Source organism: Salvelinus alpinus, chromosome 12 (assembly GCF_045679555.1).
Source record: "Salvelinus alpinus chromosome 12, SLU_Salpinus.1, whole genome shotgun sequence".
NCBI lineage: Eukaryota > Metazoa > Chordata > Actinopteri > Salmoniformes > Salmonidae > Salvelinus > Salvelinus alpinus.
This window is the reverse complement of record NC_092097.1, coordinates 7,527,272-7,545,807: the sequence shown is the minus strand read 5'-3', so window position 1 is coordinate 7,545,807 and position 18,536 is coordinate 7,527,272. Positions and strand designations below refer to the sequence as shown.

At 42.9% G+C, this 18,536-nt stretch overlaps 1 protein-coding gene and 1 non-coding gene across 3 annotated transcripts in view; one reads left to right on the top strand and one right to left on the bottom strand.

Moving 5' to 3' along the window:
- Positions 1-359: 359 nt before the first annotated feature.
- Positions 360-18,536, top strand: part of LOC139535406 (synaptotagmin-2-like) — a 70,857-nt gene continuing 52,680 nt past the window's right edge. For both annotated transcript variants that reach the window (XM_071334777.1, XM_071334774.1), the window contains exon 1: positions 360-714. The gene's annotated coding sequence lies outside the window, so the exon portion shown is untranslated. The remainder of the gene's footprint in view (positions 715-18,536) is intronic.
- On the bottom strand, positions 11,782-11,834 carry LOC139536620 (U7 small nuclear RNA). The gene has a single exon (XR_011667346.1). It is a non-coding gene; the product is annotated as a U7 small nuclear RNA (small nuclear RNA).

Sequence of the window (18,536 nt, the reverse complement as noted above, 5' to 3'; positions counted from 1 at the left end):
CCTGCATTGAACCGGGCTCAGTGTCTGCACGGCACGGCGCTCCTCCCTGCCTATCGATTCTCCCAGCTTTTACACCTCCCTCGCTCCCTTACTCTCCCTCTCCCTTCCTTCCCTCCAACCTCCATTTCACCCTTCATATCATTTTCAAAGCTCAGCATTCCCCTCTGCGTGTACTGGAGAGAAAAAAATGACAGAGAGGAGGAGGAGGAGCAGAGTACAGAGTGCGCCATAAAAAAGCCCCCCCACCCAATTGATGACAAGTAGGGCTTTTATTGAGTAGCTCTTCAGCCAATGAGGCTGCAGTGCCGGGAAATCCAGCAGTGAAACTGCACATAGCTCTGATGCTGGTGCTGATTTGCAGTGTGAGAGAATGTTAATGTGCGTGTGTGTTCCTTTTCATTTCCCCCACATCTGATTAACTCAGCAGCACAGGCCCAGCAGCACAGGCCCTACCACAACTCTTTTGTGTGTGTGTGTGTGTGTGTGTGTGTGTGTGAAGAGGGCTTTTGGGAAGAGGCCCCCAGGGGTGACTGCAGGGACTGAGCAGTTACAATAGGCTTATCTTTTTCATAGGGGATAAACCGAAAACGATTCATCTTCAAGATAATACTTTTTTTCTTCTTCTAAGACCATATCTTGAGTGTCCTGCAGGTGCAACAGAGAGAAGTCCCTCTCTCTCTCGTTTTCAGGAGACTACAGCTCTCTCCGATACAGGTAATGTGCACTTTCTTACTGTATGCACATGTTTGATAATCAGTGATGAATGCGGTGGTCTTGTATCATGCCTCATTACAGTGCCCATCTATCTAGAGGACTGCAGTGGGAGAAGGAAAGGCTCAGAGTAATTATAGCAGACCATAATATCTTTCCTATGGTTTTAATGCATAGAGACACGTCAGGGAAAGGGAAGCTGCCAGAGAGGAACTTTCTCTCTCAGCATTGAGTCAAGTCCTCGTGCGTAGCTTCATGCAGTGCTGCAGTATCATGTTACATAATAGTGGAAAATGTGCGTGAAAGAGTCCAACTTGGGATGGGGATATTCACATTAGAAAACATTGAAACAACATATTTCAGAACTTATGGATTCAATCCACTTCAGGTATGCTGATTAAACTATAACCAGAGTGTTCGGTGGAGTGTGTTTTAGTCCCAACTCAATGTTTTTCAAATGCCTTTTCAACATTGTTGCAATAAAACTGCTTTCCCCGAGAGAAAATTACACACAACCAATTCAGGTTCTATTAATCCATTGATATCAAGTCGATATACGATTGACATAATGTTGATACAATTATGTTCGATTGCTATGCTAACAGTTGGAGAACACGGAAGGTAGATAGTTGATCAAATGAGATTATGGCAGCTTTGATGTATCATCCTGAGAGGAACAGCCATGTTCCTGTATACGTACAGTACAACGCTTGGAGAGGCGCATGCAAGAACAATTCTGCTGAACAAGCTCTTCTGGAAGGTCCCATGCACTGAAGAGCTGCTACACTGTACCATCATGGTTTAAAAGTTATCTCAACTGTCGAAGCTAGGTTTCTCATACCAAATCAACCACATTGGCCCATTCCACCATGTGCAGCTTGTACCTGTAGGCGTTGCGACACCACTGCCTGTGTTGACTGCGTATTTCACAAAAGCGTTTATTTTCTTGGGCTGATTTCAATGTCTTCCGCATCACTCTGAAGGGCGTTGTTTGTCAGGTGAAGTGGAGCTCAGCAGTTTATAGATATAAAATGCAGCGGTTTATAGATCTCATACCTGATAATAATATACAGTATAATATATGTCATTGAGCAGTCACTTTTGTCCAAATGCGACTATGTCATGCGTGCATACATTTTACGTACGGGTGGTCCCGGGAATTGAACCCACTATCCTGGTATTGAAAGCGCCATGGACTACCAACTGAGCTGAGCAATTCCATATTCCTTATAAGCATACCTTGGTCATGAGTCATAAGCATAAGGATAGAACATCTATATTACAAATCAAGATTAAGATGATTGTATTGAAAGGCAGCAACATCCACAGTGAGAAGTGAATATGTTTCCAAGATGCTATGGGGTTGTTATGTTATCAGGTGATGTTCAAGCCTGTCGGTCCTCAGGGGTTCTATGTGTACAGGACTGCCTGGACAGAGTCTATCCTGGTTTAGATGCAGAGGAGTCCGCCTCCTCTTGGCACAGCAGAGGTGATTCAGAGGAGCCACAGCCACACACACACGCACACATAGTGGAAGAGTTCTGAGTTGGCCACGTCATGAGGGAGGATACTGAGATACATACCAGTGCCGATGGTGATAAGACCACTCGTTTATAAATCAATGAGATGGAGTCAGGGTTATTTTGGGTTGGTGGGGTAAGAGGGAGAGAAAAGTCTGGGGTTTAACTGGATTAAAATGGATGAGCTTCGAAAGGAAGATGCAACATTATAGTAAAGCCTGTAATTCAACTATATTTTTTGCAAGTTGAGGTCAATTGTTGTTTTCTTTCCTGCTCAACGTAAAAATATACGTTAATAAATATTCCTGTATCTCAACAGGCCTCTATACAGTACTTAAAAAAAAGGGTGAACCTAAAAGGGTTATTCCGCTGTCCCCATAGGAGAAACCTTTGAAGAACACTTTTTGGTTCCAGGTAGAACCCCTTCCACAGAGGGTTCTACATGGAACCCAAAAGGGTTAAACCTGGAAGCAAAAAGGGTAAAATGACGTCAAATCACGGTATATCTACCGCAGCTTTGATTGGACTGATCATGTCAACGTCATACCGCTAGACAAGCGGTCATCATCATGAATCATGTCGACAATCTACAGGCAAATCCTTTTCAATCCTTGTCATATGAAGAGAAATTATAGATCAAACGTATCGGTGCTCATCGGCCATTTAACATAAACATTACACAAGAAGTTGGAAATTGCAAATTCAACAATGAGTGGTTTTGAAGAAATCTGTGGCTAACTGCAAGCATTGCAAAGCAATTGTAAAGGTTTTCTTCCTGGGGTTAAGGAGAGGACCAAAATGCAGCGTAGCCAGTGCTCAACATGTTTAATTATAAGAACAAGTGAACACTACAAACAACTTACAAAATAACAAACGTGCAAAACCGATACAGACCTATCTGGTGCAGAACACAAACACAGAGACAGGTAACAACCACCCACAACGAACACAGTGAAACAACCTACCTAAATATGACTCTTAATTAGAGGAACGCAAAACACCTGCCTCTAATTAAGAGCCATACCAGGCAACCCTAAACCAACATAGAAACACACAACATAGAATGCCCACCCAAAACTCACGCCCTGACCATCACACACATACAAAACAACAGAAAACAGGTCAGGAACGTGACAGAACCCCCCCCTCAAGGTGCGAACGCCGGGCGCACCAGCACAAAGTCCAGGGGAGGGTCTGGGTGGGCATCTGACCACGGTGGTGGCTCAGGCTCCGGACGCTGTCCCCACACCACCATAGTCACTCCCCGCTTCTGTATCCCCCTCCCAATGACCACCCTCCAACTAAAACCACCTAAATGAAGGGGCAGCACCGGGATAAGGGGCAGCACCGGGATAAGGGGCAGCACCGGGATAAGGGGCAGCACCGGGATAAGGGGCGGCAGGTCCTGGCTGAGGGACTCTGGCAGGTCCGGGCTGAGGGACTCTGGCAGGTCCGGGCTGAGGGACTCTGGCAGGTCCGGGCTGAGGGACTCTGGCAGGTCCGGGCTGAGGGACTCTGGCAGGTCCGGGCTGAGGGACTCTGGCAGGTCCGGGCTGAGGGACTCTGGCAGGTCCGGGCTGAGGGACTCTGGCAGGTCCGGGCTGAGGGACTCTGGCAGGTCCGGGCTGAGGGACTCTGGCAGGTCCTGGCTGAGGGACTCTGGCAGGTCCGGGCTGAGGGACTCTGGCAGGTCCGGGCTGAGGGACTCTGGCAGGTCCGGGCTGAGGGACTCTGGCAGGTCCGGGCTGACGGAAGGCTCTGGCTGATCCGGTCTGGCGGAAGGCTCTGGCTGATCCGGTCTGGCGGAAGGCTCTGGCTGATCCGGTCTGGCGGAAGGCTCTGGCTGATCCGGTCTGGCGGAAGGCTCTGGCTGATCCGGTCTGGCGGAAGGCTCTGGCTGATCCGGTCTGGCGGAAGGCTCTGGCTGATCCGGTCTGGCGGAAGGCTCTAGCGGCTCCTGTCTGGCGGACGGCTCTAGCGGCTCCTGTCTGGCGGACGGCTCTGTAGGCTCATGACAGACGGGCGGCTTTGCAGGCTCATGGCAGACGGGCGGCTTTGCAGGCTCATGGCAGACGGACAGTTCAGACGGCGTAGGGCAGACGGGCAGTTCAGACGCCGCTGGGCAGACGGGCAGTTCAGGCGCCGCTGGGCAGACGGGCAGTTCAGGCGCCGCTGGGCAGACGGGCAGTTCAGGCGCCGCTGGGCAGACGGGCAGTTCAGGCGCCGCTGGGCAGACGGGCAGTTCAGGCGCCGCTGGGCAGACGGCAGACTCTGGCCGGCTGAGACGCACTGTAGGCCTGGTGCGTGGTACCGGAACTGGAGGTACCGGGCTAAGGACACGCACCTTCAGGCTAGTGCGGGGAACAACAACAGGGCACACTGGACTCTCGTGGCGCACTCTAGGCCTGGTGCTTGGTACCGGAACTGGAGGTACCGGGCTGAGGGCACGCACCTCAGGGCGAGTGCGGGGAGAAGGAACAGTGCGTACAGGGCTCTGGAGACGCACAGGAGGCTTGGTGCGTGGTGCCGGAACTGGAGGCACTGGGCTGTAGACACGCACCATAGGGAGAGTGCGTGGAGGAGGAACAGGGCTCTGGAGATGCACTGGAAGCCTGGTGCGTGGTGTAGGCACTGGTGGTACTGAGCTGGGGTGGGAAGGTGGCGCCGGATATACCGGACCGTGAAGGAGGACACGTGCTCTTGAGCACCGAGCCTCCCCAACCTTACCAGGTTGAATGGTCCCCGTAGCCCTGCCAGTGCGGCGAGGTGGAATAGCCCGCACTGGGCTATGCAGGCGAACCGGGGACACCACCTGTAAGGCTGGTGCCATGTACGCCGGCCCGAGGAGACGTACTGGAGACCAGATACGTTGGGCCGGCTTCATGGCACTCGGCTCGATGCCCAACCTAGCCCTCCCAGTGCGGCAAGGTGGAATAGCCCGCACTGGGCTAAGCACGCGTACTGGGGACACCGTGCGCTTTACCGCATAACACGGTGTCTGACCAGTACGACGCTCTCTCACTCCACGGCAAGCCCGGGGAGTTGGCTCAGGTATCCAACCCGGCTTCGCCACACTCCCCTTTAGCCCCCCCCAAGAAATTTTTGGGTGAGCCTCTCGGGCTTCCAGCCTCTCTTACGTGCTGCCTCCTCAATCCACCGCTCCTGGGCTGTGGCTGCCTCCTTCACCTCCCGAGAGCGGCGATTCTCTCCAACCCTTCCCCAGGGTCCTTTTCCGTCCATGATCTCCCAAGACCATTCCTCCTGTGTCCAGTAGTCCTGTGTACTGGGCCGCTGCTGCTCCCCGTTGCTACGCTGCTTGGTCCTGGTTTGGTGGGTGGTTCTGTAAAGGTTTTCTTCCTGGGGTGAAGGAGAGGACCAAAATGCAGCGTAGCCAGTGCTCAACATGTTTAATTATAAGAACAAGTGAACACTACAAACAACTTACAAAATAACAAACGTGCAAAACCGATACAGACCTATCTGGTGCAGAACACAAACACAGAGACAGGTAACAACCACCCACAACGAACACAGTGAAACAACCTACCTAAATATGACTCTTAATTAGAGGAACGCAAAACACCTGCCTCTAATTAAGAGCCATACCAGGCAACCCTAAACCAACATAGAAACACACAACATAGAATGCCCACCCAAAACTCACGCCCTGACCATCACACACATACAAAACAACAGAAAACAGGTCAGGAACGTGACAGCAATCCGTATTTTGCTTCCCTGCCTGCTATTCTGTGGAGAGGGTGTGTGGTCCAAGTCTGGGTTTAAGGTTCTCTTTTCCAAGCTTAAAATAATAAACATTCACATGCAACACCATGAGCCAGAAAAGGTTGAATACATTCTCCCGCATTCAAAACAACTGGAAACTCGGAATTTGGAAATCTCAGACTTCAGTGAGCTCCACTGGGAAAATACGTTTTGAACGGTCATCCAGCTAGGAAGTCGGGAACTCGGGGCACTTTCTAGAGCTCCAACCTGAAGATCACTGACGTCATGATTCGACCTTGTTTTTTTCAGAGTTCCCAGTTGTCTTGAAAGCACCATAAATCCAGAGAATGCTAGACACGGATGACAAAGTTTGATGACAAAATTTACCCACAAGAAGGACCGCCACGCCACCTTCCTGTTCAAGTGAGCACAGCACAACTGCGAGTCCAATAATGCATTGTATGCTGCTGCATAAATTATGTAATATGCTAAGGAGACATGTATACTGTAGCTAAGAAAGTGTATGTTGTGTAGTAAGCTGTTAGTAGCCCATGTGCCTCACCCTAATAATTTGGTCCCTTTCCCCCTCATAACTTAGTCTACTGTCCTGACTTGGTGGTGAAATGTCACCTTCGAACATTGTAAGAGCTTTCGTTGTCTGCTTATATGCCCCTTTTATTTATCCTACGGTTCTGACTTGGTGGTGTACAGGGAGAATACTGTAAGAATTGCCCATGTTCCGAATTCCGTCACTGTATATTGCAAAAGTGCTGAACAAATACTTATTTTGTATTTGTATATTTTGTATCCTAGCTCTCTATGTCTTAATCAAAATGACTCTTATCCGCTCATCGTTCCCTTATGCCATAGTTTGTCCATCTCAATTGTCAGTAGAAACCACATTTGTTTAAGCAAGTCAGCCATTTCAGCTATGTGTTTTACAAAGGCAGTAAATAAGGCTGAACTGTTTCACTGCCAGACAAGTCTCTGCTGATAGCCAGGTGTAGCAGTGGTAAGGATTCACTCCATGGTGCTGAAAAGAAAGCTCTGCTGTTGGGACAGCTATATGTATGCCCTAACAGTTTGTGGGCACCGATTGTCACTGTCATAGTGCAATTCAGGTATTGTTAAGTACTGTGTTGTGTTGTGTTGTGTAGTGGATTTGATGGCATGCATAAAAAATGTTTTTGAGTTACATGCTAAAAGATTGACATGCTAAAATCGCCACTGAAAAGCCTTGACACATGTTTCTGGGCTCCTCTCTCTCTCCAGGAGAGATGTTTTGTATGTTTTAGAGGAGCGTCTGCTTGATGGCTCATGAAATGGAATTGTGTAGTGCCCTATAATCCTTTTTGGGTGAAATTGGGATCCTCTCAAACAGTGACGGGTGCATCCATGTGGTTCTGTATGAATCTTCAGCACAGCTGGGATAGGCAATATAATGGTAAATCGGTGTTTATGTGTTGTGGTTGTGGAGGACAGTGATACAGCAGGATGTTCAGTCTCAGTGGGGTGTCTCATCAGATTGAACAAAACGAAATTCTAAAATTATATTTCCCAGAAGACGCTACATCCTTAATGAGGCATCTGGTGCACAGTGGGATGAGACTGAGATTGTGTTTTCAATTGTGAGTCTGAAAACTATATTTTAGCCTGTGAAGTCTTCATGTGCCGATGGTAGATATTTCGGTAACACTTTCTATAAAGTACATACGTACTGTATAATGTTTTATAATGTGCTCAAATCCTTGAAACAACATGACCCTCTTAGACATGATAAACCAATTTAAGGCAACAATGTTTTTGTAAACCTGAAGCAGGTTTTGGACATATGCAGTGGCCTATTCTCAGTGGTGTAAAGTACTTAAGTAAAAATACTTTAATGTACTACTTAAGTTGTTTCTTGGGGTATCTGTACTTTACTTTACCATTTATATTTTTGACTACTTTTACTTTTACTTCACTACATTCCTAAAGAAAATAATGTACTTTTTACTCCATATATTTTCCCTGACACCCAAAAGTACTTGTTACATTTTGAATGATTAGCAGGACTGGAAAATGGTCCAATGCACTCACTTATCAAGAGAACATCCCTGGTCATCCCTACTGCCTCTGATCTGGCGGACTCATTAAGCGCAAATGCTTCGTTTGTAAATCATGTCTGAGTGTTGGAGTGTGCCCGTGGCTATCCGTAAATTTAAAAACAAGAAAATGATGCCTTCTGGTTTGCTTAATATAAGGGATTTGAAATTATTTATACTTTACGTTTACTTTTGATAGTGAAGTATATTTTATCAATTACATTTACTTTTGTTACTTAAGTATATTTAAAACCAAATAGTTATTGACTTTTACTCAAGTTATATTTTACAGGGTGACTTTCCCTTTTACTTGAGTCATTTTATATTAAGGCATCTTTAATTTTACTCAAGCATGACAATTGGGTACTTCTTCCACCACTGCCTATTCTAAGTCTCTAATATGGTTTTTGTACTGTAGACCAGCGCTTCCCAACCTTTTCCGTTCCGAAGACCGCTGAATCACCGTCAACAGCTCTTGAGGAACACCCTTTGTGGAATCTGTGATTTTTTATACTGTATCTTGTACTGTATCTTGGCAGTCAAATTTAGAGTCAATTTCAATGTAATAGATTAAAGGCCTTTTATTATTGTTATGAAAGATTAGCATTGTGAAAAGTAACGTATAATTGCTTATAATACCATTAATACTCCCAACTGTTATTATAAAAATACATATAATAATAATCTTACCAAAAATTATAATAAAAACAAAATAGATTGACCACAGTTTAAAAACCACTGCTGTGGACACCGCAGAGGGAAAGATGTTGCCATTTTATAATCATCTGATACTGTAACGGCTGTCAATGTCGTTCTCCTCCTCAGACGAGGAGGAGCATGGATCGGACCAAGATGCGGATTGGTAAGTATTCATGATTTAATGGCAAACCAACAAACACTACAAATTAACAAAACAACAAACGTGACTAACCTGAAACAGTCCTGTGTGGCCCAAACGCTGACACAGGAACAAACACCCACAAAACACAAGTGAAACCCTGGCTACCTTAGTATGATTCTCAATCAGGGACAACGATTGACAGCTGTCTCTGATTGAGAATCATACCAGGCCGAACACAAAATCCCAACATAGAAATACAAACATAGACAACCCACCCAACTCACGCCCTGACCAACTAAAATGAATACAAAACAAAGGAAAACAGGTCAGGAACGTGACAGATACCATGATGTCATATGAATTCATTTGTATGATACTTTTATAGTGAGCCTGCCCACTGGGCACAGACATCATTTGAACATCAGTTTTGATTTACAGTTGGTTAAGTTGTCAACTAATGTGAATTGAATGGGAAATTTAAAAAAATCACCATGTCACTGGATTTAGATTAAAAGTTAGGTGAAAAAATACAAAATTCCCTTACGTAGATTTTTGCAAATCCCATCAGTTTTACACGTTGTTTCAACGTCATCATGTTATCCACTGCAGCACAATCTCAATCAATCTCTAATGCTAAGGAAGTCTCACGTTTTTGCTCAACCGGGTTAGAATACCTCATGATAAGCTGCAGACCTTAGTATTTACCAAAAGGGATTGCATCTATATTTTTCATAGCTTTCTATTTACAGCAACAAACCAATGCTGGCACTAAGGTCACACTCAACGAGCTGTATAGCCATACGCAAACAAGAAAATACACATCCAGAGGCAGCTCTTCTCATTTTTACCAGAATATAACCTGTGTAACTATCGGCGACAGAACTCTTGATCACTCCACACACAGATTCATATAAAAGGCTCTCCTTCACTCTCCCTTTGGCAAATCTGACCAGAACGCTATCCTCCTGATTCCTGCTTACAAGTAAAAACTCAAACAGGAAGTACCAGTGATGCGCTCAATATGAAAGTGGTCAGATGAAGCGAATTCTAAGCTACATGACTGTTTCGCTAGCACAGACTGAAATATGTTCCGCGATTCATCCGATAACATTGAGGAGCCAACCAAATCATTAATAAGTATATATTACCTCGTACCCCGAGTATATAGCCAAGTTATTGTTACTCATTGTATATTTATTCCTTGTGTTTTTATCTTTCTAAAAATAAAAATAAATCTCTCTGCATTGTTGAGAAGGGCCCATAAGTAAGCATTTCATTGTTAGTATACACTTGTTCTTTATGAAGCATGTGACAAATACAGTGTGATTGATTGATCACATTGAATTTTGTTGTTCAATTGACGTGGAAACAACGTTGATTCAGCTCGTTTTTGCCCAATGGATGGACTTCCCTCTGAAAGTTGCTGTGTCGCTGTCTTTGTATCATGTGATACTCTCACGAACACGTCTGTTGTACATGTTTGCTCTAGGACGGCCATAAGCATCACAAGACTTGTCTGAAGGTAGCCCGGTACCAGTTTTTTTTTAAACAATGGAAGTCTACTGTATATGGAAGTGGTTTAAATACAGTACCAGTCAAACGTTTGGACACACCTACTCATTCAAGGGTTTTTCTTTATTTTTACTATTTTCTACATTATATGATAATAGTGAAGACATCAAATAACACATATGGAATCATGTTGTAACCAACAAATTGTTAAAACAAATCAAAATATATTTTAGATTCTTCAAAGTAGCTACCCTTTGCCTTGATGACAACTTTCAAACGCTTTGCCTTGATGACAACTTTCAAACGCTTTGCCTTGATGACAACTTTCAAATGCTTTGCCTTGATGACAGCTTTCAAACGCTTTGCCTTGATGACAACTTTCAAACGCTTTGCCTTGATGACAGCTTTCAAACGCTTTGCCTTGATGACAACTTTCAAACGCTTTGCCTTGATGACAACTTTCAAACGCTTTGCCTTGATGACAACTTTCAAACGCTTTGCCTTGATGACAGCTTTCAAACGCTTTGCCTTGATGACAACTTTCAAACACTTTGCCTTGATGACAGCTTTCAAACGCTTTGCCTTGATGACAACTTTCAAACGCTTTGCCTTGATGACAGCTTTCAAACGCTTTGCCTTGATGACAACTTTCAAACGCTTTGCCTTGATGACAACTTTCAAACGCTTTGCCTTGATGACAGCTTTCAAACGCTTTGCCTTGATGACAGCTTTCAAACGCTTTGCCTTGATGACAGCTTTCAAACGCTTTGCCTTGATGACAACTTTCAAACGCTTTGCCTTGATGACAGCTTTCAAACGCTTTGCCTTGATGACAACTTTCAAACGCTTTGCCTTGATGACAGCTTTCAAACGCTTTGCCTTGATGACAACTTTCAAACGCTTTGCCTTGATGACAACTTTCAAACGCTTTGCCTTGATGACAACTTTCAAACGCTTTGCCTTGATGACAGCTTTCAAACGCTTTGCCTTGATGACAACTTTCAAACGCTTTGCCTTGATGACAACTTTCAAACGCTTTGCCTTGATGACAGCTTTCAAACGCTTTGCCTTGATGACAGCTTTCAAACGCTTTGCCTTGATGGCAGCTTTCAAACGCTTTGCCTTGATGACAACTTTCAAACGCTATAGTAAATACTGTAGTGTTTTTGCAGACTGTAGTATACTGTAGTATTTACTGTAGTGTTTTTGCAGACTGTAGTATACTGTAGTATTTACTGTAGTGTTTTTGCAGACTGCAGTATGCTGTAGAATTTACTTTAGTGTTTTTGCTAACTGCAGTATACTGCTCTATTTACTATGGTGTTTATGGGGACATCACTGTAGTATTTAATTGTGTTTTTGTTTTCTTATCTTTGACATAAAAGTGGGGGGCTTTCTCATTGAGGAAACCTACTGGAGAAATACTAAAAGAACACATTTTCCATAACCTGTAGGTACTGTTGGTAGGACTGGGTTCTAAACAGAGAGTTCAGAGCTTCTGCTCTTTTCTTTAACCGTATTGAAAGCAATATACAGTGCCTTTAGAAAGTATTCACACCCCTTGACTTTTTACACATTTTGTTTTGTCACAGCCTGAATTTAAAATGGATTACATTTAGATTTTGTGGCACTGATCTACACACAATACCCCATAATGTCAAAATGGACTCATGTTATTTTTTTCTTCTAAAAAATAATTAACAATGAAAAGCTGAAATGTCTTGAGTCAATAAGTATTCAACTGCTTTGCTATGGCAAGCAAATAAGTTCAGGAGTAAAAATGGGCTTAACAAGTCACATAATAAGTCGCATGGACTCACTCTGTGTGCAATAATAGTGTTTAACATATTTATTATGACTACCTCATCTCTGTACTCAATTATCTGTATGGTCCCTCAGTCGAGCAGTGAATTTCAAACACATATTCAACCACAAAGATCAAGGAGGTTTTCCAATGCCTCACAAAGAGAGGGAACCTATTGGTAGATGGGTAAAAAAAAGCAGACATTGAATATCCCTTGGAGCATGGTGCAGTTATTAATTACACTTTGGATGGTGTATCAATACACCCAGTCACTACAAAGATACATGCGTCCTGCCTCAATCAGTTGCCGGAGAGGAAGAAAACCGTTTAGGGATTTCAACATCAGGCCAATGGTGACTTTAAAACATATACAACGTTTAAAGGCTGTGATAGGAGAATACTGAGGATGGATCAACATCATTGTAGTTACGCCACAATACCAACCTAATTGACAGAGTGAAAAGAAGGAATCATGTACAGAATAAAAATATTCCAAAACATGCATCCTGTTTGCAACAAGACACTAAAGTAGTACTGCAAAAAATGTGGCAAAGCAATTCACTTTTGTCCTGAATACAAAGTGTTATGTTTGGGGCAAATCCAATACAACACATTACTGTGGACAGCTCTCCATATTTTCAAGCATAGGGGTGGCTGTATCACGATATGGGTTCACTGGTAATCAGTAAGGATTGGGGAGTTTTTCAGGATAAAAAATAAATGGAATGGAGATAAGCACAGGCAAAATCCTAGTGGAAAATCGGATTCAGTCTGCTTTCCACCAGACACTGGGAGATAAATTCACCTTTCAGCTGGCCAATAACCTAAAACACAAGGAATAATGCAGTTGTATTTATGCAGTAGCATACCACCCTGCATACCACTGCTGGCTTGCTTCTGAAGCTAAGCAGGGTTGGTCCTGGTCAGTCCCTGGATGGTAAACCAGATGCTGTTGGAGGGCCAGTAGGAGGCACTCTTTTCTCTGGTCTAAAAAAATAATTGCCTAATACCCCAGGGAAGTGATTGGGTGCTGTCTTTTGGATGGGACGTTAAACGGGTGTCCTGACTCTCTGAGTTCATTAAAGATCCCATGGCACTTATCGTAAGAGTACGGGTGTTAACCCTGGTGTCCTGGCTAAATTCCCAATCAGGCCCTCAAACCATCAAGGTCACCTAATAATCCCCAGTTCACAATTGGCTCATTCATCCCCCTCCTCTCCCCTGTAACTATTCCCCAGGTCGTTGCTGTAAATTAGAATGTGTTCTCAGTCAACTTACCTGGTCAAATAAAATAAAAAGCATTTTCTACAGTATACTACAAAATGCTATACTAAGTTCTACATGTGATTGAGGGATACTACAGTGTGTAGTAAATTTTACTCCAGAATTCTATAGTACACTGTAGTATTTTTTTATGTGGGGTAGCTTTGTCAAGTCTGTATGCTGCCTACATACATCATTGGCCACTTTAATAAATGGATCACTAGTCACTTTAATAATGACACTTGAATAATGTTTACATATCTTGCATTACTCATCCCATATGTATATACTATATTTTATACCATCTATTGCATCTTGCCAATGTCATTCGGTCATTGCTCATCCATATATTTATATGTATGTATTCTTATTCCATCCCTTTACTTAGATTTGTATGTATTAGGTAGTTGTTGTGGAATTGTTAGATTACTTGTTAGATATTGCTGCATTGTCGGAACTAGAAGCACAAGCATTTCACTACACTCGCAATAACATCTGCTAACCGGGTGTATGTGACCATTAACATGTGATTTGATTTGATTTTTATTGTTTCAATTAAGGATTCCAGTTTTCAGAGATTTACATTTCCTCTGCCCTACAGTATGCAATACATAACTTTGGGATCCATAACATCAACATTGTATCAAACCTAATGTCTGAACAATTCCCAAATACTATGTTCAACTTGCTTTAAGTGTCAAATCTAGCCCGAAATCCAGTCTGTTTGTGGTAACATTTCACTCCTTGTGTCTGTACAGCACTTCGAGATATTAGCTGATGTACGAAGGGCTATATAAAATAAAATTGATTGATTGATTGACTCCTTGCCACTCCTTGTCTACATGACAAGGCAAGGAGTGGAATGTTAGCAAAACAGACTGGATTTCAGGCTAGATTTGACACTTAAAGCATATCTGTGTTTCTTGTTGTTTCATGTGCTACTAACCCTAAACGAACTTTGCATCCATGGTCATTTGAATGATAGAACATGCTTTATTGTGTGAATAACTAGTGACTGAGTGCTGGTTAGAGAACTCCCCATCATCTCATAGTTAGAGTGAGAGACAACCATACAGATTTCATTGGTCCAGATCAGAGTGGAGTAGACCAACCCCTGCAGTCCCAGTAAGCACTGATCAATACATATAGAGTAATTTGGGGCAAATGAATATGTTTGATGAGAGCCTTGACAGTGACTGTGTAGGCCTGCGTCTCTTATTCTCTCTGCGTTTGTTTTCCTAACTGTTAGAGCCAGATGTTGTATGTTGTATGATAGCAGAGTTAGAAGCTAAATAGATGAGAGAGGAGGATGTATACCTGAGTATTCTCATAGCTGAGTTAAGTCCACATCAGCACAAACTCTGTTGATTTAGGTGGGCTACTATTGCAGAAAGGGCTTCCCCCTCCCTGTCTTTTACTACATCAGATTTGGTGAATGGGGGGTAATATCTCATTAAAGTTTCATCAGTGATGTGTGAAACCATGATTAAATGATTGAGCAATGCATGCAGCCATTTAAAAGGACAAAGTGCAATTGATAACGGTATCATATAACATTGACCCTCTTCTGATAAATAAAGGACAGTTCAACTTTACCGTTCCCTACGGCTCAGAAACCAGAACTTCTCTTCCAGACTGGTGCATCACTACAATGTGCGTACAAAGCAGTAGCGGTGCGTGCGTAAAACCACTGGGAAGCCAGACAGAGAAGCCATATCACAACCTGTGTCGTGATAATTGCGTTGTTTGCTCTATAAACTGTTAGTTCATACGCCTTGTGACCGTGATATATAGGCATAAAGACTGAGACAATAAGGAGACACAGTAGCAGAATAAATTCAACCACACCTTTGTTTCAGCACAAAACCGGAGAACAGCCCACAAGTCCACAAAACATATTGCATATAACAAACAGTTACATGACCTACAGCATGGCCAAGCACGTTAATGTTTCCCACATTTTCGAACCACTGAACAACTATTGATATGGAACCACAGAGAGTTACCGCAAGTCACAAAGAAAACAAGATCTTCCTCCACCATTCCAGCACCGTTTCAACTTCAACATTTAAAAATCATCAAATCACCTCTGCTTAGTCTAATACAGTGACAACTAAAAGATACCAAAAACTATTTAGTCCAATCAACGTTAGCAAAATATGTGGCAGTCCATGGTTTTGATTTCTGTGTGTGTGTGTGTGTGTGAATGCGTGCAAGTTCGTGCATGTAGAAAAAACAAAAATTCTTCCCCTCCTTGCATAGAACCTGTAATGCAATCATCCTCTCTTTCATTTTGATGAAACTGTCTATCACTCTGTCACACAGTAGGCCTACTCTATTTTATTTTTTGTTGCCCTAGGCTACCTGGCTAAAATGCTTGCTAGCTAGCCTAACTCCCTTTCATGGGCAACATTAGCTAGTTAACATTAGCCTTCTACGTCTAGTTACATATTGAACTTCCATCCTCTCAGGCCAGGAGCACAATGTATGAATTAATGGTTAGATCAGAATCGCCGTTATAATCATTGGCCAGTACGGAGAATTAAGTAAAACCACAAGTCCAAATCCTTATCTCCATTCATGTCTAATTTAGGAAAGTGACAATTTCTGCTAGCTAGCTAGCTAGCCACCATAGGACAACAACACAACTAGATGCCACAATTCAAGTTGTTTCTGTCAATGACATATGTGTTCATTGCGATTTGATTTGACACCAAATCCAAAATGGCTTTCATTTTTTTGGTGCGCCAGGACCATTCACAGTTTAGCTCAACCAGTTTAGCTCAATGCTGATTGGCTATTATTTTATACTTTTTTTTATCAAAAGGAGGCCAATTGCTCACTGGCTTCCCTTGCATTCAATGCTACGGGCGGCAACAATGTCATACTCTTTTGGACCAGACAGCATCAGATAGATGGCCTACACATACAAGGACAGAGTGGAGTTGTTTCGCTCGCTCGGATGCTTTCTTCGGTGAGATACATTCAACCTCTTGTAAATTTAAGGAAAATTATGAAACACAGAGACGAAAGATATATTATTATTATTATTTGTTTTTCTTGGTTATTTTTTTGTTGGGAAACCTGGCTACCCTTGGCAGATCTCAGAATAGCACCATCATACATCATCTCTTCAAATGATTTAGTGAGACTGAGCATGTATCCATTCTATATTGAATGTTGTTAAGAAAATTGACAATGTGCTGAACAGGGACAGCTTGAAGAGACGGTGAGAATATTCTGCTTCTGTGAGGGAATGCTGAGAATCAGCCTTCCTTAATGATGCCAATGTCTCTCCCGCTCTCTTCCTACTGGTGAGCCTTGGAGATCTGCTGAAGTAGAAAATAAAAGATGCCTTTTTTTAATGACACATCTCAGGTTCTAGAACATGATCATCATCATTTCCTTTTTGGTCCAAAATTTTGTTTGGTTTATATAAGTTCCTAAGACATGATTCAGGCCCCTGCTGATGATGTAACTGCTGATGCAGATGCCTTGTTTTGCAACATTAGAGGATTCCATCTAATGGTTCTCCAGTAACCTTAGAAATACCAACAAATCACATTAAAACACTTACATTTTCAAATCTATTAAAATCTGCACTGAAATTGTTGAGAGGGCAGAGAAAATGGGGTGAAACAAGATCGGTTCATTTGTCAGTGAACTTGTGTCCCTTATTGGATGGCCTATCCCTCAGTGCTCAGTCAAGTTGCCCCAGATCTGTTGAATGGGGCAACACGCTCTGCTCTCTGTGTAGGTTGATGATTTCAGACCGAGCTCTCTCTCTCTCTCTCTCTCTCTCTCTCTCTCTCTCTCTCTCTCTCTCTCTCTCTCTCTCTCTCTCTCTCTCTCTCTCTCTCTCTCTCTCTCTCTCTCTCTCTCTCTCTCTCTCTCTCTCTCTCTCTCTCTCTCTCTCTCTCTCTCTCTCTCTCTCTCCCTCTATCTTCTCCCATAGTCTATCTCTAACTGCTTCATCAAACCAGCACTACTCGGTCAAGCTATTTTAAGTACCAGCAGGAAGCAAAAAAATAAATATAGCTGTGAGCAGCAATGAACGGGGTTCACGGGATGAAAGAAAGGACACAAGATCAGTTGGATAACTAACCAAGCAATCTATCATGTAGGAATTATCTTTATTTATGTGCAATCAGTGAAAGCATCTTTCAATACCACAAGGATTATGCAAGTGAAGTTTAGTCTAGTGCTGTAATTGTCATTTTGTCCTATGGTTCATGAGAAGATTTTTGAAGTATTTTTCGCATATTTGAGCATATTAGCGTATTTGCTCATATGAATCTACTGTAGTGTTTCCCCAACTCGGTCCTCTGGACCCCAAGAGGTGCACGTTTAGTTTTTTAGCCTAGCACTACACAGCTGATTCAATTAATCAAAGCTTGATGATTAGTTGATTATTTGAATCAGCTGTGTCGTGCTAGGGCAAAAAACAAAATGTGCACCCGAGGACCGAGTTTGGGAAACACTGATCTACTCGTATAGTGTGGCCATCTTTGAATGCATCAGCATTATTTTCTCAAACTCTTTAAAGCCTTTTGTGAAGAGTCCAAATATCACATTTTTGTGAATCTGACTTTTAGTCCATGAGAATAATATTATTTTAGGATTATTTTAAGCATTAGCATTGCATAGTCAAAAAAGTGAATTGGTAATAGTGTCCTTATTTTTTAAGACATCAATGCCAAACTTACGTGGTAATGTTTCATGATGGTAATGTTTTGGATGACCCTAAACAGATTCAAGTTGATAGGCAATTGTGGAGTGATTAAAGGAGTATTTAAATGGTCACGTACAATCAGATTTCCTGATTTATCAATAACTCAGCCTTCTCTTAAACCAAACCCTTAGCGTTTCTCAAACTAAGTTAAGAGATGTACCATGGGCCTACATACTGGATTTATGGTTCATGAGAATACGCTTTTCAAAGGTTTTCTAGAATGTTCTTGATGGAGGAAAATCTATCCTGAGACCTTATGGGTCCTTGAGGCAACTTTTTTCAGCATGAGGAAATACACCTACATACAAAGTTTCAACTCATTAGGTCAAACGGGGTGAAGGAT